The sequence below is a fragment of the Lactuca virosa genome, chromosome 6 (assembly GCF_052849685.1).
Source record: "Lactuca virosa cultivar CGN04683 chromosome 6, Lactuca_virosa_CGN04683_v6, whole genome shotgun sequence".
NCBI lineage: Eukaryota > Viridiplantae > Streptophyta > Magnoliopsida > Asterales > Asteraceae > Lactuca > Lactuca virosa.
Genome location: NC_136431.1, coordinates 37,332,810 through 37,357,463, shown reverse-complemented (window position 1 = coordinate 37,357,463; position 24,654 = coordinate 37,332,810).

The following is a 24,654-nucleotide window of genomic DNA, read 5'->3' as shown; positions in this document are numbered from 1 at the left end:
TAACATAGTGAGAAAACTCACCTGATCTAAACCACAAAAGCTCAACATCAACCTCAGCAACAGAACAACTAACCCAATCTACCTAATGCCAAACCAAGACTAGCCCTTAGTAAAATACTCAATTCTACCAAAGTTTGAACAAAAGTCAAACTAGTTAAAAAGTCAACAATCAAAGGTCAAAGGATCACCATGTCATGGAAAACCTTTGGCCGCATCGAGACTAGGATACGACAAAACAGACGCGGGACCTCTGGTCCACCGCGTCGTGGCTAGTGACCCACCGCGTTGCGGCTTCTTGGCTTAACAGCGTTCGCCATTAAGGACTTAATCCTTAATGTCCAAAGCCACAAATCTCAGATCTAATTCTTCTAAGTGACTTAATGGATAAAGCTTCCATCTTTATCTACTCCCATGGTTTAAACTGTTGGATTAATGTCTAAGTCCATAACTATAATTGGTAAGACTTGACCCGACCCGGCATGGTCCATTTGGGTCGCATGGCATCATGCATTTGGATAGACTATAATGAGAGAAATAACACTTAAGGTTGGTTAATATATTATAAGTTCTAATATATTAATAAGGTTATTTAATTAGTATTGATCAAGAATTAATTTGGAATTAATTAAGTGATCAAAAGGAGACTAATTAAATATATGGGTTGATTGTGTAAATCATTCATTCTTATATATGTGGGCTTGTGATCCAAGATTCCTTATGTTGGACTAAGTCCATGGGGTGACCCATGGATACTCCATGGAGGTTAAAATCCATGGAGCATAAGTAATGGGTAAAGTTATGAGTTACATGGTGTAACCCTAATAGCCACCATATAAAAGAATCCCATGGCTCAAGAAATCGTGCACTAATGTGTGAGTGTGAGGGCTAGACGATTTCAAGGAGTGTTCAAGTTTCTCTCAAGTTATTCCAAGTGTATTTGGTGTTGTGTGAACCATTTAAGGTGTCACACTTGGGGCACTAGGCACTCAAGCTTCATGAAGACATTCTACATCAAAGAGGTATGTATTCTATCTTGTTATATTTATTATTTTGTATGCTAGATTAGGATAATACCTTGGATGTTCATAATTGTATGTATAATAGAGAAAACATAGATCCAAGGTATTTAGGGTTGCATGTACACTTAGGAGTGTTAGAATGCTCATAACCCAACAGTGGTATCAAAGCCTAGGTTTGTTTTCTTGTTATACTTGCAAAAGTAGCTGAAAAATCGAGTTGGATGCATATATTCGATTGTTTTGGCTGGAATTGGACTAGGAACATTACCCTAAGATGTTTTTGGACTTATAAACTTGTTTTTGATGTGGTAATGTTCATGCTAATCCGATTTCTAAGATAATTGTCATAATTTCAAGATTTGTATTAGTTTGTATGTTCATGCTAATTTCTTGAAGATTGATGATTTGAATTATCTTGTTCTTATGAGGTTCTTAGATTAATAGAAAAGTTGTGTGAAATAGTTGTTTTCAATCCATTTTAATCTAAGAGTTGATTCCAAAGTGTGTTTTTGTAACTTGTCCTCAAGTTATATGAAAAGTCATATTTAAGAATCATAAAACTCATAAAAGTTGGCAAAGGTTACAAAATGAAGAGTCTAGTTCTAATTAAATGGTTTTATGACTCCATAACTTGTCCTCAAGTTATGGAGGTTCAAGAGTCTCTTCATTAAATTAAAAAAAAGTGTGACCTTAATTAGTTCCATAAGTTACAATAAAAAAAAGTTATTTTTTTTATTAATTAGTTTAAAGTCTTCTATAACTTGTCCTCAAGTTATGGAACTTGAAGAGTTTTTTTTTTTAATTAAAACTACTTTAAACTCATAAGTTATGAAATTAATTAGTTTTGAATAGTTTCAAAACTTGCCCTCAAGTTTTGGAATTTGAAAAGTTTTCACTTATGAATACTTTAATTCCAAGTTAGCCCTTAGAATTTTAAAAGTTAAAATTCAACCCTTATACTTTATAATATTATAAGTTAATAATATTTATATATATATATATATGTATAAGAGTAAAGTCAGTCTTACCGTTAGTAGGCCTCATTCACGAAGCCGGTCTATAAGGGGGGTATAAGGTTACTGCCTATAAAATGGCAGTTTAATGGGTGTCCACTCTCACCCACCGCTTCCTTGACTGGTGGAGGGTCGTTAGCCGAACGGGTAGGACAAGGACTATAATTCTCCTTTCATTAAAAGTATTAATGATAAATACTAAGTAACTAAACTCTTATTAATACCCAATCTTAGTTACTTAGGAAAATGTGAATTTGGTGCTAACCCATGAAATTACACTTTGCACTTTGCTTAAGTCGTTAGTGGAGCATGTGTGGTTAACCGGCACACTAACCTGGACTTAACAAGGTAGGCAAAGGGTAACTTAATATTTATCATAGTATCGGTGGAGCGTGTGTGGTTAACCGGCACACTGATTAAGGGGTAAATATTAAGGGTACCAAGTATATTTGCATGGTTATTCACACCTTGTTTTGTGATCCTCGGCATCCCAGTCACAAAACCTGAAGGGCACACTCGAGATTGAAACATGCCTTTGAACAGTTCAATGAATCTCAAAGATCTAGGACTTTCAAATCCAATTAAAACCTAATAAATTATTTCGTTTTTCATGGTGGAAATTGGTGAATCGTCATTCACCTACCTTCAAATATTTTATAGCTTGGATTACGGCATCCCTCTTCTAAGTTATAAAATAGTTTGTTGGGTCCTAGCCTTAATATTTCATATTGGGTGTCATATTAAGGACTTTAAATCAACTATCTTGAATATCTCCCAAAAAGATGTCTGGTCTACACATTTATGATCTTCCCAAATCTCTTGAAACAAGCTTTCCTAAATGAAGATGATGTCCCATGGATATCATACTTCTTTCACCTCCTCTAATTATTCTCCCTAACCCACAAGTTCCTAAAAAGTTTAAGGTCACTCAAGCCCTATTGGCAAGGCAAGGTCTAGGTGTGATCACATCTTGGAGATGTAGTCACATATTGACAAGCCGGGAGAGTTGGGTGTCAAAGTCTTGAGAAAGTTGGTGGCTCAACTACTTTCTAAGTCACATAGTGAGTTCTTTTGGGAATCCTATGAAACAGACTAAGACAAGACCCTTAATGATCTTATCTATTTGCTAAGATCAACTTCCTAAAACGCTATGGACATTGACAATGATGACATTGGATATCCAGTAAAGCTCTCTCTTCCCAATGGAAAGGGATCGGCCATAGTCAACTCGGTTGACCCAATGGTAAAGAGAGAGGCGAAGTCTGAGATAGTCCCATTATCAAGGGTCCATAGGTAACTATTGCCAAAGGAAGGGCCATTGGTTACGAAGCTGCCAAATTTACCTAAGGATGTTAAAGTCAATAAGTTTGGCTCTACTTCAGGTAAAGTCCATTGTCCAACTCTATTAAGTACATGCTGATTCTGATCGCGAAGATGGATTTCAATCGCATGGTTCGATGATCAGAATTTTGGGCTATTACTTAAGAGTTATGATATTTATATTGCTTAGGAATAGATAACAACAAGGTTTTCATATGGATTGTAAGGATAAGTTTTTCTGCAAAGTTTTAAAATAAAAGAAAAAGGTTTTGATTTTATTTATTTTAAGTATCCTTACAATGGCATTTGTGAAAAGTTGTTGCTTATAAGATTCCATTGATAGCAATATTGGAAAAATGGATTTGATTCTTTCGGTTGTGGTAGTGTCTAATATTACCAAATAAGGAAAGATTCTCATCACCCAAGGTTCAATTGGACCGAAACTTGGAATCATGCAAGTTGTATAGTATGATGAATGAGAACTTTCAGCTTGGAAAATTAAGACTAATTCCTTATGTGAATAAGGAAAGGACTAAGGGATCGAGTACACATTCTTGTGCACTGGTCAAGTCCACCACAAAAGATCAAGAAGACTATTCGTCATGATTTACTTAAGTTCAGTAAATATGGTTATACTTATAAGTTTAAGTATAAGTCTGTAGCATTGGAGAAGTTTCAATGTGAGACAGAACGAATAAGAAGAATCAAAGTATGGCAGAAAGATAAAAGTTTCTCAAATCTGAAAAGATGGGAGAGTACTTTAGTATCATGTTTATGATCATCTTAATGATTAAGATACCATATCACAATTGGTCCTCTAAAGTCATCTCTTATGACTAAGAAGAGGAGTCATGAATTATTGAAATGGTTAAATCAAAAAGATGAGTCATACTTCGTTCCAAAACAATTCTTAGAGTCATACTCCAAGATTGTAACTTGAGTGACATATCTTAAAGAGGGTTTGTTAACACTAGTCAAATGTAAGAGTAAAAGGTTATCTACTCTTGTACATTTGAAATTGGTAAGCTGTGATGTTTTGGATAAAACAGAGACCAACTTAGGCCAATTGTGTAAAGTGTTAGTCTTGATAAAGAATCTGCACTATCTCTTGAATATTTGACAAGGGAGTCTTATATGTCAAGAGGACAGTGGGAGTCTTAAAGCTCTTGAAAGTTTCAAGACTTAATCAAGAATAAAACCTAAAGTCCTTCACTAGCACACGACTTGAGGTTTATAACCTATCGTGTTGAAATTTTTGTGCCTATTCAAGTTGGCTTTGCATAGGAGTTCTGAGAGTTCTCAATTGGTTGCACAACTACTTGGAAGCAATGGCAGGCACCTGAGCTGCCAAATGGCAAGAATTTAAGATTGCACAAGTTTAATCAATATGAGTTTGGATTTGTCACTAACCTTGTCTTGTGATTATGGTTTTGACAAATTCACATGGATAAGAACACATACACTATTAAATCTAAGTGTCATAAGGTTTCTCTCCGATTCATGAAAATGATGGTGAGGAAACACTTTCACTAAGTAGATTTTAGCTAGATAGCAATTGTGATATTTGCATTCTCAAAGTCGTTAGTGGAGCGTGTGTGGTTTACCGGCACACTAACATGGACTTGTGAGAAGTGGCAAAGGTCTAAACAATTGAGACTATGATTACGGCATCCCTTTTCATAGTTCTAAAATTGTTTAGACACACATGTGAGCTATCTAAGAGAGGTGTATGATTTTGATAAAGTTTTATCAAAACAATCTAGTATCAGAAATCTGAACTTTGGTGAGAAAGTCAGCTGATTTCTGAGTACATGTCAAAGCTAGTGGGAGCATAAGTGTTATGCTAATAATCATCATGTTAGTGGGAGCATGATAATTATGACAAAGGTTGCAAGTTAGCAATGTTAATTATAGAAAACAAAAGTTTCAATTCGTGAGGTTGCAGGGGTTGAAAAAGTTGTTTTGCTATAATTAAGGGAGAGGAAATTATACTTCATTTCAATTCTAAAAGCTTAGATTGAGATTTTAATCGTATTTAATCAAGGATATATATATGAATTTCATGTTGGAATGGCTCAACATAAGGAAATTCTATATATGGGTCCATTATTTGCGTTCTAAAATTCGATTATGATTACGACATCCCTTTTCATAATCTGAATTTTGAGAACTTGGCAAATTGAAATAGAAATATTATAGCAAAAGACTGGTTTAGTCTTTATTTGCGTTCTAAAATTCGATTATGATTACAGCATCCCTTTTCATAATCTGAATTTTGAGAACTTGGCAAATTGAAATGGAAATATTATAGCAAAAGACTGGTTTAGTCTTTATGTGAGACATCATGAATCGTGTCCCATATGCTTCGGATATAGGATCGATTACATGTGCTATATTCATCCTTTCTAAAATTTTCCAAATGCCTGGGGTATTATGAAGGGAAAAGGTCTAGAATTGGATATGACTAAAATGATTAAGCAATTGTCGAGGACAATCTAAGGTTTACCAAAGATTGGTTGCTCAAGGACAGTTGCAAGTATAATGTTAATTCTGGAAGGACCATATTGACATAATCTGTAAGGAGGCAACTCTTGTTCAGAAGTGATAGTCAAAATGGAATATGGAAATGTTTCAAAGTTAGGAAACTTAATGAAAGAAAGATGTTTCCAAGGAGCTGATCTCCTTTGGAATGCTCTGTAATGATTGTTGTCAAGTCTTTCTGACTTTGTGCATAATCATTAAGAGGATCAATGCATATAAGTTTAGAATCTAACAGATTTCAGTAAATGGCATGAATTTGGAATTCTTGCATTTGCAGTAAGGATTTGGGACTGTGAAAAGAGGATCATTGGAGTGATGTTCAATTGATCTATTTTACAAAGTAAAGATCATAGACAAACATAGTATGCATACTTGGTGTATGGCATGACTAGTGTTTAGAAAACATAGTGTACATGCTTGGAGCATGGGACAACTATTGTTTTAAATTCAAGTATAAAGTTGATAAAACCGAAACAATGAATAATGAGTAATCAGTATGGTGATAAATAAAAGTGTTTATTTATATTCATAGGGTTTGATACCATATTTGATTCATTTATTCTTGTGTTTCACTTTGCATGTTTTGACTTCCAGAATAACTAAGTCGCTCTTCCTGAATGATTAAGTTATTCAAACCATCCACAGTCGGTCATATGTTGGAAGTAGATATGAATCAAGACTGTCATGGGTTGGTTTGTAGAGGTCCAAGTTGGTGGACAAAGTGGTGCCACAACACTCATGAGTGCTCATAAGTTCTGAGTATTGGATTCAACCCGCGCTCATTTGAATCACTTCATGGATTTTATCACGAGTGATCATGAGACGATAATATCTTATATTCTTCAAACCTAGAGATATGAGTTGTTACTATGAGTTGGTTATACATTGATTGCACGAAAACGCATTGGTAACTCGATGTTATAAAACGTGCCTTTGTGTATGATTCAACAAGTAGTAGAACAAGACATATGAGTCGAAGTTTATCCATTCCTTTTACCTTCGGGATAAAAGCGATATCTGTGGGCCCCTCGATGATTTAAAGATGATACATGTGAGTGCTTGGCCAAGCCAGGACTGATTTGATTTGTTCAATCAGTCAGTCATCATGAATCGGAAATCGAGAAACAACAAATGGACAGAGAGAATGATTGATAATCCATGTCTCAGTCCATATGATATCTAGAATGGAGGAATATATGATCCCTTATCTAATGGACAAGTCATTGACAAAGGTCAGAGTTCGACAGTAGCTTTTGAGAGCTACGATTGCTGATCGGTTCCTGAAGTCATACGCAATAATAGTTTTAGACTTATCCAAGTGGGAGACTGTTGGATTAATGTCTAAGTCCATAACTATAATTGGTAAGACTTGACCCGACCCGGCATGGTCCATTTGGGTTGCATGGCATCATGCATTTGGATAGACTATAATGAGAGAAATAACACTTAAGGTTGGTTAATATATTATAAGTTCTAATATATTAATAAGGTTATTTAATTAGTATTGATCAAGAATTAATTTGGAATTAATTAAGTGATCAAAAGGAGACTAATTAAATACATGGATTCATTGTGTAAATCATTCATTCTTATATATGTGGGCTTGTGATCCAAGATTCCTTATGTTGGACTAAGTCCATGGGGTGACCCATGGATACTCCATGGAGGTTAAAATCCATGGAGCATAAGGAATGGGTAAAGTTATGAGTTACATGGTGTAACCCTAATAGCCACCATATAAAAGAATCCCATGGCTCAAGAAATCGTGCACTAATGTGTGAGTGTGAGGGCTAGACGATTTCAAGGAGTGTTCAAGTTTCTCTCAAGTTATTCCAAGTGTATTTGGTGTTATGTGAACCATTTGAGGTGTCACACTTGGGGCACTAGGCACTCAAGCTTCATTAAGACATTCTACATCAAAGAGGTATGTATTCTATCTTGTTATATTTATTATTTTGTATGCTAGATTAGGATAATACCTTGGATGTTCATAATTGTATGTATAATAGAGAAAACATAGATCCAAGGTATTTAGGGTTGCATGTACACTTAGGAGTGTTAGAATGCTCATAACCCAACATAAACAACCAATACCTAGACTTTAAGTCTCAAAGAGTCCAAGAATGCATCTTTCTCGACTTAATCCATTAAGCCAAAGCCTCCAACTTTCAGATCTGAATTAACATGATGTTTAGATGGATAAATTTTCCGACTTTATCTATTATAATGCCACAAACGTCCAAGATCTAAAACCCTAAGCTAAGAAATGTCCAAAAACTTACTTTATTCACTCATGGAATATGGAAAGTTCTTGCATACACTCATTACTCCACCAAATCATTATATCTGAACTTTAAACACGAACCAAAGCTCATGGAGTTCTTCAAACTTCATGGAATAAGTCACAAAGGGACCCAAACTCATAAAAATGGACCAAAACACCAAATACTCATAGATATAATGATGAAACACAATAAAACAAGGATCTTTGCAACTCACAAGGGTCCATAGGGTAGATGACGACTGATCTCTCCAGTTGCAAAGCTTCAAAACTAAGTATTTGAATAACACAACACTTACAAGCCATAAAAACTCAAGAATATGGATGAGAGGAGAAATGAGGAGCTTGATTTATGAAGGGAGGCTAGGGTTTGCTAGAAAGAGATGTTCTTGATGCAATGGGCCTGTAAAATAACCTAAAACAAGGAGTTAAAGCCTTTAAATACGAACCAAACTGTAACGTCCCAAAAGTCATAGTAAAAAATTTCATTTTTCAAAACCAATTTATAATCCACAAGTCATACAAAACATTGTTTCTAAAACATAGTTATCAATTCAGAGTGTCCAAAAACATCTCTCAGCATAAATCCCAGGATGATGTGCACAATTATGCCTTCGTCTTGTCCCGATCATCTGATATACCTGAAACCATGAAATCAAACTGTAAACCAAAGCTTAATGAGTTTCCCCCAAAATACCACACACCACAATATGCATACAATAAATACAAAGATAAACATATAACCAGAAAGTATAGTTAATCAGTCTCCCGACTAGATTACCCCTGGCCCATAGTCTCCCGAATAGATTGCCCCTAGCCCACAGTCTCCCGTCTGGATTACCTCTGGTACACAGTCTCCCGACTGAATTTCCCTTGGGTTTTTTGTCCTACCGCTCAAAGCAGGACCGCCTCAACCCACCCACATTGTGTCAACATATGAAAAAGATAAACATATAACCAGAAAGTATAGTTAATCATACAGATCTGCCAATCTAATAGATCACTACAAGATAGTAACATCATATATACGAGGATACATAACACAACCTAGTGGGTTGGCGTTGGTTCCTTCAACCCACGAGTATAGTGATGAAGACTCATCTTGATCGGTAAGGGATAGATCTCATACACGAGCTGTTGGTGCAAAAGTCTATCCCACTAAACATATCCAAAACCAAACCCTAATTAGAAATTAAGTCAATATCCCACTTAACAGGTCCAAAAGCCAATTCCAAACCCCATTTGGGCAAAAGACCATTTTGCCCTTCCAGGTCCTCAACCCCTCATAGTTGACAAAAGGTCAACCGAGTCAAAAATATCATCACTGGTCTCAACGTATGGAAAGATATTTAAAGGGACTAGATAAAGAAGTCTGGAGATCCGTTGAAAAAGGAACACATGTACTTGTCCTTACTCCCATAGTCTTCGATGACGCTCAAGTAAGACTTGGAGGTGGTCAAGTATCCATGACCAGACCTACCAACGATGACATCAACAAGATGGAGAAAGATGAAATTTCTTTCTATAAAATCTCTTGTGGAGTTCCACCCGACAGTTTAAATCATATTATCAACAGTAAATCAGCAAAAGAAATTCAGGATGTTCTTAAAATTCTTTATGAAGGTACAGAACAAGATCAAGACAAAAAGCTGACAACTGCTCTAAATGAGTTCAACAACTTTAAAGCTCTTCCTGGTGAAAATCTCGATGACTCCTTCAAAAGATTCAACCTCGTCGTCACCACACTCTCAAATACAGGAATCACTCGTAGTGATCATGAAACTAACCTGCAGTTTCTTAATGGCTTGGGAAAACAATGGACAATGGCGAAGATGATAGTTCAAGGTGACAACAAAATCAAAACTCTTTCATTTTATAAATTCTACGGTGAACTGCAAGCTCAGGAGTCTATGGTGATGAAGGACTTCATGGATCTAGGTGGACCACTCGCCTTAATCGCCCACTCACCACAGCCTACCATCCCATCTCATCAGTATCATCATACCGGAGAAACACCATACCAAACCTCATATGACGACACATTGTAGTCATATGAACCAGAAATGCAACATGAAGATGAAGAATCTTTTCAACACGCATTAGCCCTTGTTAGCCAATTGTTCATTAAACTCCCTCCTCTCAACTACCGTAAAAACCAACACTTTAAAAGACCTCCGTTTAACCGCAACTACTGCCCTCAAAACAACTCCCCTAACACTATCCTCGGCCTTCAAGATATCCCAAAAATCCATCCTATCAACCTCAGTCTCAAAACACACCACTAATGATCTCAAACTCCTCTGACGCATCCAAAGAAGAAAAATCTTCAGATACCGCAGAAGACACCGAAGAGAAAAAGGAAATAGTTCTCATATGCTACAAATGTCACAAAGAAAATCATTTTGCAAGAGACTGCAAAGCCAACGTCGTGAAAGACAAAGCATTCTACCTTAGAATGGCTCAAGAGGTTGAAGATAAGGAAAAGATTGAGAAAGATTTTGTAGCACAAGTAACAAGAGATCACCGGGTTTCGTCATCGGGAGATGAAGATGAAGACAATGACAACAAGAGGAAAATAGGAAAGCTATGTCTGGTTGCAAAGAAAAAGCAGAATATTGAATAGATGAAGAAAAACTACTGCTTCATGAAAAAGGAAGGAAACCTCAACATCATTGAACATGTAAAACTAATGATTTAATCGAATAATTACAACATGCATGATTGTGAACCACATCTAGTACAACTTAATTAAACATGTGCTGACGTCCTTTCAGATCACAACAAAGCCTTAGATGAAAAGAACATAGCGACCCAAGAGCTATATCACTTGAGAGGAAGACTGGAAGACAAAAAGCTTAAGGTCACTATGTTAGAAGCAGATTTGAAACTAGAAAAGGATGCTAGATTTCTTAGTGAAACTCAGTTAGACGTTGCTTTTAATCAACAATATCTAGACTGAAATGAAATTCTACGCTTCAACAAATTAATAGAAAATATCTTTAATGAAAGAGAAGAGATTGAAAACTTAGTCAAGAATGTGTCTGTAGACAACACTTATAATTGGGGATGGTCAAATAGTTACAATACCGGAGAGAAATCTCCACCTCGGTTTGATTTTGAACATCCCTATGTCCCACCTGAAAGGAACTTTCACTTCCCAATCAATGAAAAGACCTATCCCAAATACATTCAATGTAATTTTGGAAAACTTTGTGTCCTAAACAACAACTGTTTCGTTGAAGAAATTGTCCCAAAAAGCTGAGGACTCTCTGAAAATATTCAATCCACACCAGTCATTGGATCGATATATCCTGGTTCAGGATCTAACTTGGACGAAGAAATCATTATGGATGAACCAAAAGAGTCCCCAAAGCCAAATATCCCAGGAAAGGTGACTACTGCATACTCTGCGGTATCTCACTCCACACAAGTCTCACCGCAAACTTCTGTAAAATCCATCACTAAAATTCAAACTCTTCCTCAAGGAGTAAGAACAGACAAATTCGAGACTGGACAATGCTCAAAATGTTAAGAACTCAACAGCGCTGATGATTCCTCTCCTAGACCCATGACCAAGTACAAACTCTTTAAAAGCCAAAGACCTAAACTGAACAAATATGATATTTTGTCACCAAAAGATGAAGCAAAGCAAGTCTTGAAAGTTGAAATAAAATCTCGCATAGAAAAAAGGCAAGCTGAGTCAAATCTTAGGATTACTAAAAACAAAAGGTCACCACTTTCAAAGAAAACAAATTTAAATGACTCTGAAGGTGACAAATCTTTTCAAAATAACTTTGCGCAAAATCCTTCTAACAAAACCAAATCCAACTCTTCGCAGAAGTTAAACAAGGAACAAAAAATCACAAGTCCCAAAAGGACTCAAAATCCCAAAACTGTCTTGAACAAAAAGTCTGACCAAAAACTCAAGTCAATAATGGTTGATAACACTTATGTTATCAATCAAAAGGACAAAGAAAAGGCCGAAATGAACCTGAATCTGGCTAAACACATTGATTATGTTCCTAAATCAAAACCCAAGCATACAATCTGGATAAATAAAAAGAAATTAATCTTTAGTGCTTATCCACCAATTAAGAAGTCTTTCATGAAACCCAAGAAGAAGAACTTTATTTCAAGAAGGATATGGATTAAGAAGGAAAGAAAGAACAATACATCGTCAAAAGTCACAACTAAAGCACACATTGCATAATATAAATGTTATTATGTTGTTATGGGCCCGAAAAAAATTTGGGTGCCCAAATTAACTAACTAATAATGCAGGCAATGTGTGAGGAGGATCACAAAACAGAATGGTTGATAGATAGCGCCTTCTCCTTGCACATGACAGGAAGCTTGGAATACATTCGTGACTTTAAGGCAGTCACAAATGGTGGTCATGTAATTTTTGGAAATGATGAAAATGGAACCATTCAAGGATATGGTGTCCTAACAAATGGAAACTTCTCAATTCAAAGAGTTTCCTATGTCGAAGGGTTAAAACACAATCTCATCAGTATTGAGCAACTCTGAAAATATGGTCATCGCGTTGAATTTGATGACGAATACAGCTACATAATGACAAAATATAGATCAAGACGTCTAATCAAATCAAAGACTAATGGAACAATGTTCCCATTAGACACATCTCTAGTCATCGGTAAACCACAACTATTTTTCTATCAAAAGTCGTCTCCGAGGTCAGCTGGCTATGGCACAGGAAGCTTGCTCACCTCAATTTTTGATACATCAACAATTTGTTTACCGGAGAGATGGTGCGGGGATTGCCTCTTCTCAAATTTGACAATGAAACTTTATACCCTGCTTGTGAATGTGGAAAGAAAACCAAGGGAAGTCATCCTTTGATACTTGATTCTTCCATCACTGAACCTTTGGAGTTGCTTCATATTGATCTTTGCGGTCCCTCGACGGTGGCAAGTATACATCATATGAAGTACATTATGGTCATAGTCGATGATTTCACTCGTTTCACATGGGTGTTTTTCTTAAGACTGAAATCAAAAACACCGTAGAATTTAATCAACTTCATCAAGGAAATTGAATTACAAATCAAGCTTCCCATTCGAAGAATACGAAGTGACGACAGAACTGAATTTACAAATCGGTTGCTTAATGACTTCCTAGTGTCAAAAGGCATTAATCATAACTTTTCATCTCCTTACACACCGTAACAGAATGGCGTGGTAGAAAGAAGAAATAGAACTCTAGTAGAAGCTGCCAGGTCAATGCTCAACTTTGCAAATCTGCCTCTCTAATTTTGGGCAGAAGCAGTCTCAACATCATGCTTTGTACAAAACCAGACCATCATCAACAAATGAATCAACAAGAATCCATATGAAGGTTTGAAAAATCGTAAACCAAATGTTCATTTCTCTCACATTTTTTGTTGCAGGTGTTTTGTAGTCAACAACAAAGAGCATCTGAGCAAATTTGCACCCAAATCAGAAGAATGAATTTTTTGGGATATTCTACAAACAAGGTAGCATACAGAGTTCTGATCCAAAGAACAAGCATCATAGAAGAAAGCTTTGACGTGAAATTTGATTATTTCTATGTTCGGAAGACCACTCCTCTCAATAAAACAGAGTTTATCATGGAGAATGACATTCCAATTGAATCCGGACCTCTCAACATCGTAGAAGTCAACTATGAAACACTCTTCGATCCTCCAGAAACTGCAAGACTTTCTAATATGACTTCCACCTCTCCGCACATGACTTCCACCTCTCCGGTTGAGGGGGGAAATCAATCCCTCAATTCTTGTAACAATCCCAACCATCGAGGTTCCAGTCATAGATGAAGTAATCCCAGTTGTCAACAACAATAGTTCAAGGAGTCCTGAACAATCCGAAGACTCAGAAGAAGATGTTGAAGAGATATTGACTGTTGAAGTTCCTATAGTTCCCTTTAATAACAATGCTTCAATCCAGGGGGAATCGTCAACCTCGCAGGGGGAACCTTCACCTTCAATAGAGCAACTCATCCAAGATCAATCCGCAGGATGTTCTTAGACTGGAGAGGAACAAGTACAAAACATTCAAAGAGAAACTCCTCCCAAAGTTGAAGATATTCCATCAAATGAAAATGTTGAACATCATTCACGTCTACACGTATGGACAAGAAATCATCCACCTGGCCATCTAATAAGGATTCCTTCTACAGGTATACTCACTCGCTCTTCTGATGATTTAACTAAACATTGTCATTATGAAACTTTCATGTCCTATACGGAACCCAGAACCGTCAAAGATGCTCTTCTGGACCACGACTGGATTGTTGCAATGCAAGAAGAGCTTGTGGAATTTGAAAGAAACAAGGTTTGGAATCTAGTCCCCAAACCAAAAGGGCATACCGTAGTTGGAACTCGTTGGGTATTTTTGTAACGCCCGCAAATTCAGGCTAGTCAATTTAGAGACGATAAGCGTCAAAAATTACTTTTTACATAGAGGATTATTTAGAATAAATAATCTTAAATAAGTTGTAGTATATGTCACAAGGTTTTCGTACATATAAAGAACACCGAAATCCGAGTTATAACGAAGAAGTTATGACTTGTCGAAGTTTCGCGACAAAACCGGCACGACACCGAGAATCGTAAAACGTGAGTTTACGATAAAGTACTTTTTAGCCTTAGGGGTCTAAATGAAAGTTTTAGAGTATGTCTCCAACTATGCGTGGATATAAAGAACGTCAAAAACGGAGCTCGTATGCAAACGTTATGGCCTTCCGAAGATGTAGTTGTCTAAGAGCATGACACGTGTCAGATGCCCTAATCTGACTGGACTCACGACGTGAGCATCAATTCTCACAACGTGAGGAGTCACAACGCCACTTTTCAAGGCTAGAATGCAGATGGCAAGTCTACGGAACGGGCTCACGGCGTGAGCATCAATTCTCACGATGTGAGGAGTCAAACGGACACTATGCAAGCCCAGAACGCAGGTGGCGGAGCTACGAGGTGATCAGGCATGGCTCACGACGTGAGAAATGAATTCTCACGACATGAGAGGCCAAAAATCAGCCTATAAATAGCCATTTCGACCCTAAGCTTTCTTACACCTAACTTTCTTTCTCTCTCTCGTTTGCTGAAGCCGTTCCGCTTCCCGAGCCCGACGATCACGAACCGCTGACCGTTTCTAGATAGATTCTATTAAAGCACGCTCCAAGTGAGTGCATATTACTTTCATCTTACACATCGATATGAAGTATTTTATATAAAATTACGTGTTATGTGTGCATATTATCTGAATACTTGTTGTCTATGCTGGATGATCGATTTTATATACGTTTTAAATGATTTAAACTGTATATGTATTTTATATCTACAAATATGTTGGGGTAAAACATGGGTAGATAAAATAGTTGGTGTGTGATGAAAAATGAGTTGGAAGATGAGATGAAAGTCGATATAGATCATGAGATGAGGGTGAGAGGTGAAAAGTGAGAAAAGCCTTACCCAAACGTTGGCCCCGTCATCTAGCAGAGTATGGATGACAACCATGGACTATTCTAGACGGTTTGTGGAACACTAGCAGGATCGCAACCTGTAGGTGTTGTGAACGACGTGTTCACCCAGTGTACTCTAAAAACCCATTGATATGTATTTCGGGTGGATTCCCGAAAATAATACCGTCGATAAATGAGCTATAGACTTAGCACTCGTTGGATGAACCCTGGCAACTATGGATTTAATGCATGTTGTATAAACCCTGGCGACGATGTACTTCGTGCCTATTCCTTAGGAAAATTCCTTAGGAATGAGTGGTAGATAATTCTTAGGGTAGATCCTTAAGAAATAAAGAAGATAATGGGGATGGGTAATTGGTTTAATTGTTTAATGATAAAACATAATTATTGTGGGTTGAAAACCCTTTGTACTCACCAGGTTTCCCAACCTGAACCACTCAGTTTATTTGTATCACAAGTGTCGATAAGAAGCTACTTTACACTGAGAGATATAAAGGAGAGGTAGATCACTAGTGTAAATAAATGTAAGGTCTGTTTATGCTTATGTTTCAGTATTGACGATGACATCCCACAGTTTTAATATGAACAAAATACATTTTTTCGGAAATGCTTTGATAATATATTTATCATGTTTTTTTGGGAACAAATTCCGCAATATATTTCTTTAAAAAAAGATACTCTGGTTTTCAAAATAAAGCATAAACAAATCGGTCTTTTCTGGCCGTGAAAATGGGGATGTCACAATTTTGCAACAAATTAGATGACTCAGGTCTTGTTATTAGAAACAAAGAACGACTTGTAGGAAAGGGTTATAGCCAATTGGAAGGAATTGACTATGACGAAACATATGCTCCAGTTGAAAGGCTAGAGGCCATACACATCTTCCTGGCGTATGCGGCACATAGAAATGTCAAAGTACATCAAATGGATGTAAAAAGTGCATTCCTCAATGGCGAACCGAAAGAAGAGGTATATTTACAGCAACCTCCAGGTTTTGAGAATCTTTATCTTCCTCATCACTGCTACAAATTGTAGAAAGATCTGTATGGATTGAACCAGGCACCAAGAGCATGGTATGAAACTCTATCTAAGTTTCTTATTAAATATGGATACAAGCGTGGGGTCGATCCTACCCTCTTTCGACGTTCAAGTGAAAATCATCTAATTCTTGTATAAATCTACGTGGATGACATTATTTTCGATTCAACTGATCAAGTTATGGTAGACGACTTCGCCAAGCTCATGACTAGTAAATTTCAAATGAGCATGAACAAAGAGATTAACTTCTTTCTTAGTCTTCAAATCAAGCAAGTTACTCAAGGAATCTTCATTCATCAAGAAAAGTATACTACAAAGTTGTTAAAGAAATATTCAACGAATAACTACTCCTCGGTAAAGTTTCCTATGGCCTTTGGCTATATGATTGCCGCAGACTCCACCGGAGAGTCACTTGATCCAAGTATATCGAGGAATGATTCGTTCTCTACTATACCTGAATGCAAGTAGATCGGACGTAGTCTTCGCAACAGGTTTTTGTGCAAGATATCAAGCTGATCCTAAGGTGTCGCATCTGAATGCAGTCAAACAGATTTTCAGATACCTCAAAGGAACTAAAGCTTTAGGTCTCTGGTACCCGTTAGGAAACGACTTCAGTCTGCAAGCCTTTACAGACTTAGGCCATGCAGGTTGTCGTTTAGACCGCAAGAGCACTTCCATAGGATGTCAATTCCTTAGCGGAAGATAGGTGAGTTGGTCTTCAAGAAAACAAAATTGTGTCTCACTCTCCACCGTAGAGGCAGAATACGTTTCCACAGCAAGTTTCTATTCACATGTCCTCTGGATGAAAACTTAACTCATGGATTATGGCTATCGAATGTTACGAATACCTATTTCTTGTGATTCAGAGAGTGTAATTGCTATATCACACAATCCAATTCAACACTCAAAGACGAAGCATATTGAACTACGGTATCATTTTCTCAAATATCATATCTTAAAAGCTAACATCGAACTCATTTTTGTTCCATCCCATGAAGAAATTGCATATGTTTTCACAAAAGCACTTGATTCAACTAAAATTAATGGTTTCTTAGAAATGCTAGGAATGATGAATCCCGATCCTCAATTCTTCTTAAAACGATCAAATGTGAAGACTTCTGGTCTTCACATGTAACAAATAGATTTGCTTCATTCACCTCGTTATCTGGTCTTTGAATCACATGTATTTGTCCATGATAAAATTTTATTCCCTTTTAAGCTTAACTTTTGACTATAGATTTCATAAATGCCTCCTCGATATCCTTTGATTACCGAAGACTATTTATGATTTATGTACTCTCCAAGTCACTTTATTATTTTTATGTCTAACCTCGAGATCAAGTCTCTCTGCAGTGCTCAAGATACCGCAATCCTAATTAATCGATTTCACTGCAGTTCTTTTCTTTCAAGAACATGAAGTTTGTTTTTCCTGTTTGGCAATAAATAGAGTTTTTCAAGTGTGCTATTTAATGAATTGGAACATTTAATTTTTACAAAGGAATTTTTTATTCCATTCGTTAAATATGTTTGTAAAACTTAACGGTACCTTTTCAAAAACCGATCCATTTCCCTTTAAAGTAAAATAAAAAGAGATTTTTTGTTTTTAATAAAAGATTTACCAAAACCCAAATTGAGGTGACTATTCAAACCTTTTACTGCCAAGAGATGATTTTTCAAAACGTTTATCCCACGTCTCTAACAGTTACCACTATACCTCAACCCACGATTACCCATTTCATTATTCCATTCATTTAATGCGCCCATTTAGCATTAAATGCGGGTCTTTTCTGGATTTCTTTTCTTAAATTAATTATTTTCAAACTGGTTAAAAAAACCCTCTACCTTCCTGGTTATACCTGTAAAAAGAAAAGTTTACCACATTGAATATCTTTTCAAATCCGTAGGTATAAATCCATCATTCTTCTTCCCAAGAAAGTTTTTATGCTCTCTGATTCTCTGACGATCTTTCTCTCTATCCTCTTGCACAAAAAACTTTTAGGCAAGTTCTTCAATTTTTTTTTCGATTAACAATGGTGAAATCAGGCGTTTCCAAAAAAACAAGAAATACCAACCGGTTCAACATCCACTGTGAAAACCCTTGGAACGACAATTTCTCCGAGCAATTATCGAGGAATCTTTCAAGACCATGACTTCTATGATGAACCGATCAAGATTATGAACAGATTCATGGAGAAACACTTGCTCTTTAATGCATTCAACTCAGTGGATGACATTGTTCCTATGCCTTTACTATTCAAATGTGTTTTCTCTACCTACCGACCAATAGATGACCCTAAAATCGTCAACTTCATTATCGCCAATGATTCGACGACGACGCTCACCAAGGCCAAATTCCTTGATTCAATCAATCTTAGGGTACCTCCAAACACCGTCTTCAAGAGTCCATCAAATGAAGAAGTATTCAAAGCCCTATATCGGATGGGCTATCAGTCCAAATTAAAAGGGGTTACTGATTTCAAAAAGGCAAAACGTTCGGCTGTGTGGCAGTTTGTGTGTCTTTATCTCATTCGATGCCTTTCCGGCAGAACCGGCGGCACAGATGCCATGGAAAAGCAATTCCTGGATCTTCTATGGAGTATCTTCAAAGGCGAACCAGTGGATTTTGGGTCAAACTTATGGGACGACTTCTTGACCTATGTTGGAAGGAATGAACCAAGACCGAGCCTCACCGAAGTCACCTCTGCCCGCTTCTGGTCTCTCTGCATCAAAGACCTTCATGCCGGAGCCAACATCAGTCTAGGCGAAGACATTAACTTCTTCGTCTGCCGTGAACTTAAAAGTTACTCTCTTCCCAAGGATCAATCTGTCTTCGGTCCAATTAGACAACTTCCTTTACATATCTTGAAAGAAGTAGGACTAATCACCAGTTTAGTCTCTGACCACATGGAGGCTACGAACGATGTACCACCATATCGTTCTACCCTACCTTCCCCCCTCCTAAATCCATTGACCCTGTCACTGCACCAAAACGAAATCGAAACAAACAGATTTCAAGGAAGAAAAGTTCTAAAGCCATTGCGAAAACTAAAACCAAGAAGAAAAGGTCAGTGGTTACTAAACCATCCACCGAGGTTCATCCACCGAGGTTCATCCAGCATCAGAAGCTCAGCATATTGTAGACTCTTTGAATGAAGAAGAACTTGCAGACTCTCAACCTCTATTAAGAAAGAGAAGAGCTTCTACTACCTCCCCCATTGGCCAAAAGCTTCACAAGTCCCATACCAGAGACTCTCAAAAGTCCCCGGTAGCCATTGGACTCAATGCTGAGTCACCCAAAAAACCCCCATCCATCTACTTTGGCTCATCAAGTGAATCGGTTTCAACATGCTTGATTGGAGACAGAACCCAATCAGGATTCCAAGTGGATCGTGATGTCGATCAACCTCCCAAGGTCTCTAGGAGAAAACAACAACACATCTTTACCTAGGGGTGGCAAATCGTGCTATCGTTTCGTGTTTCTGTCTGACACGACACGACACAACAAGGTTTTATGTAACACGAACACGACACGACATGATGTCGTGTTTTTTCTAACTAACACGAAAACGAACAAAAACAAACAACAAACACGACACAACACGACAAATATAACATATACTAAAAACTAGTTTATTTAATGAATAATTTGTCAAATATAACACGACAAACACGAAAAACACGATAAATAACTGCTAAATCGTATCAATTTCGTGTCAAATTTTGAACACGAACACGAAACGACACGACATCGTGTTTTTTATAGTTAACACGAACACGACACGAACACGAATTCAAATTTCAGTTTCATCCCAATTTCGTTTCGTTTCGTTTCGTGTATTTTTGTCGTGTCGTGTCATAAATTGCCACCCTTATCTTTACCCTACAGGAGCTGAACTCCATTTTTTCTTCACTTACACATACACAACAAACAAGTATTGCACCGCAGGGTCCTTTTTCAGAGACCCTAGTCAGAACAGATCTGAGGCCAGACTTGGTTATAGACCAAGGAGAACAAGGAAGATCTGGAAATCCTATACCACCTACATTACCATCAAGCGGATTAGGCACGGGGAGCCTCATTGGGCAAGGAACCATGAACCTGGCGGACACCCCGGTGGTAACTGGTGCAAATTCTCATTTTTCACGTGACAGTTGGACGAACTACAGGCCAGTCACTGACGAAAAAATCTAGAAGTTCGGAGCTCATAAACGAGCAATCAGAGTAAGGAAAGAGTAATCCCTACAGATCCAACAATAGAAAGAAGAAGCAAATCGTCAAGTGGCCTCATGCTTGGCTTCATTAATCGTCAACTTGAAGAAAGCTAATGATCTGGCCCAAAAGAGAGCTTGGATGGCGATGATGGAAGAAACTATTCGCAAAGCCCATACCGGAGAAGGGGTTGAGACTGGAGGTGCCACACCTCCCTATCTTCCTCCATCATCTTCTTCATCAATGCCAAAGGGATCCTTCCAAGGGAGCAGTAAAGTGCGACTCAGCACAGATCCACTCCTCGATCAGGACGACGAAAACTATACCAAGGTAAACAAGGAACCAATTGCACAAGACTTTCATATGTTCATCGATGTCACAACCAGCATTTTTAGCTAGGAAATTTTGTGTTCATGTAAAGATAAACTCTTGTATAACTTGTAATCTAAGCTAATGTCAAGTACTATGCTCATTCAAAATCAACCATTTGAATCAAAACTCCTGAGTGAAGTCCAAAACCTAATTCAACACCTCTCATATACTCAACTGTGGGTTGAAACCTAATTTCCCAGCTCAAATCCCTACTGGGCTAGGAATCATTTATTGGGCCTAATGGGCCAATAGACCCTTAAATTAATTCTTTTAAGCTAAGATTCTTCAGTTGGGCCCTAATTGAAACAACATTCATTAAGTTATAGCATTTTGGGCTTTAATGGGCCTAGAATGACCCACATCTTTCTCATGGACCTTATTGGGCCGATAATTCCTTCCTTTGATCTTGTTGGGCCGAAAGCTCTTCTTTGGGCCCTAGTGGGCCGAAAATTCATGTTGGGCCAACCTTGGGCCGAGAACCCCTCTTGGGCCGATGGGATTATTAAAAAAGAGAGAGAGAGAGAGAGAGATTAAGTTTGTTTAAATTGTGACACCTCCTTATTGCATGGAGGATATCCATGCATTTAATCCACCATACATCTATGCAACTTGTTTTAACCTATAAGTATTAACCTACTAATCTCTTCCCTCTTGAAATCTCGGCCAAACCCTCCATCCCCACCACTTTCACTTCAAAAACTTACTTCCATCTCATTTCCTCTCAAGATCTCTAGTGATTCACTCAAGAATCTTCAAAGTTCTTCACCATCAAACATCAATTCAAGACTCCTTGGTAAGTTCTAGACTAAAAATCAAGTGTTTTACTTCAAGAAATGCTAAGATCTTTCTCTTATACTCTTATTTTTGTGAATATGAACCATTAGAACCACCTCCATTTCGAGATCTCACCAAAAACTCAAGCTAGGCTCAAAGTTTCATCTTCTTCTTCATCTACATCTCAAAAACCCCAAGGTGAGTTCATACCCCCTATTTTCAGTTTTTACTAAGTTTTGGGGGAAAATACAAGTTGTTTTGTGTAGATCTATGTGTATATGCATGACTATGTGTGTTTTTCATGATTTATTTGATGATTATGTGTTGTTTACTTCATAAATCTAAAAATATGTTAAAAATATGAAGTTTATCACTTAGATCTTCATAAAAACTATGAGAAAAGTATATGTTGTCATGTAAACTTGCAGATCGGAGATTTATACACTCAAAATAGCAAAAACAAGTGTTGTGTTCAAAAATCTATAACCCAAACTCAAAAACCAGCTTTTAACAGAAAAGTTTTGGTCTAGTTACGGACTGTTTTGACCACCTTGATGGTAATATTTTTCAAAACTGTTTTACATGCAAAATGTTCGAGTTTATGCCTTTAAAATGACTATGCTCACGCGTTCATACGATTTTTCTACATTTTTTGGTGATTTTGACAAAACCGTCTATCATTTCAGGAAGGATTTCGGACCAGTCTGTGAAGATCAACATTTTCACACTGGTTTGAGATCACTAAAAATTATAATAAAAATTATGAAGAATGTAGACTCATTTTATAAACTCGCAGAGTTGTCGGATCCAAATTTCGACTTACAATGATTTTTCTATAATTTTTCTAAATATAGAGACGTATATGCAAAAAATAAGAAAATTGTTTTAACTTACTAAAAGTGTTTATACTTTTGTTAGATGCAAGTTTATATGACTTATACATACTTTTAGATCATCTAGACATGTTAACTTATGGGCATTTAAAATATATATGATTACAAAAGTGGTATTTTTAAGTCAATTTGGCGAATACTTGAACTAATACTAGCAATAAAATAACAAATGGACAAATTTTGCCATTCGCATAATATTGGGCCTTAGTGGCCCATTAATAGGCTTGATAGGTCCTGAATACTATTCATATGTTTATTGGGCCTCATTGACCCATTAACATACGCGACGGACCTTGGATACTATTGCGTGCTATTTGGGCCTGTAAATACATTTCATGTGAAATGGGCCTTAGTTGTCCTTTTACATGTATTTTGGGCCCATGTCATATAACGTCGTTCCTTTCGGGCCTAAAAATGACTTACATGCTTCGTGAGCTTTAGTTGATCACTTACATAGTTCATTGGGCCTGGAATGAGTTTTATATGTTTCCTCTTCGCGTAAATTCGATTAAGGATCTAGTGAGACGTGTCGGTGACACCTATTGAGTGTACGATCGTAGCCTGTAGTTATAACCAGAGTCTCTTGGAGGGAGAGCGGGGTTTTGTGTATAGATCTATACGGGGATGACACCCCACACCTGAGCTGTTCGATACAATTAGACTACATCAGTCTAGGGTGACGATAACCTTATTCTATTTTTCCGTCGGCGTCCACCAACGCCAAGACAGGCGAGATTGTCATTAATTAGTATGGTTATGACGGCTCACTTAGAGGAATTAACATTATGAAATTTACGGGAGACCATTCTTTTTCTTCTTTTTCAGGCAACATAGGGTTTTCTGGGGGCATTCTCTTTACATTCTCTTCATTCACTTTTGGCATTCTATTTAACTATAATATACATGCATTAATACAAGATCGGACACAAACATACTAAACTGTTTTCAGAAAATACAGGATTTTCTGGTGGTTACAAAATTTTACAAATCTTTTTCTCAAACATGCTTATGAACTCACCAACATCTTTATGTTGACCTTTTCAAATTAACTTCTATTCTCAGGAAACCGTTGAGCAGGTTGGGCAGAACGAATTCATGGATATTTTGTTATATTTTGGTTTCATCATACTTTAACTATTTTGGCATGTAATATTCAATTACAATACTCAATGTAAACTATGAATGTAGTTATATTACATGTGTGATGATGATGATGTTATGTTTCAATTATATACTCTGTGATGATACTGCAATGTTGAAAGTCACACTAAGCCCCCGGACGTTTCCGTTGTCTGGTTCGGGGGTGTGGCAGATTGGTATCAGAGCATTGTTTATAGTGAACTGGCATATCTAATCATACAAGATATGCAACTATAAATACAATAGGACTAAAAAACTCTGAATAAAATACATACCTAAGTGTTCATTAATGCTACAACCCTAAAAGTCTCTGGAGGAAATTGAACTCCATGATTAAACTCGGACAGTTATGTAGTTGTATTGGGGATAAATATAGCCTGATCAACTATATTTATTCAAAATACGACCAACATGTGGCTGGGAGTGATCATGTTGGGAAATGAATCTAGAAACTTACCTCGTATCCAAAAAGCTTTTAGGGAACTCAAACATAAACAAAATTAAAATACTATAGGAGTATTTTGTGTGCTATTTGTTTCTAGTATTTATACACTTTTGTGCAGCCACT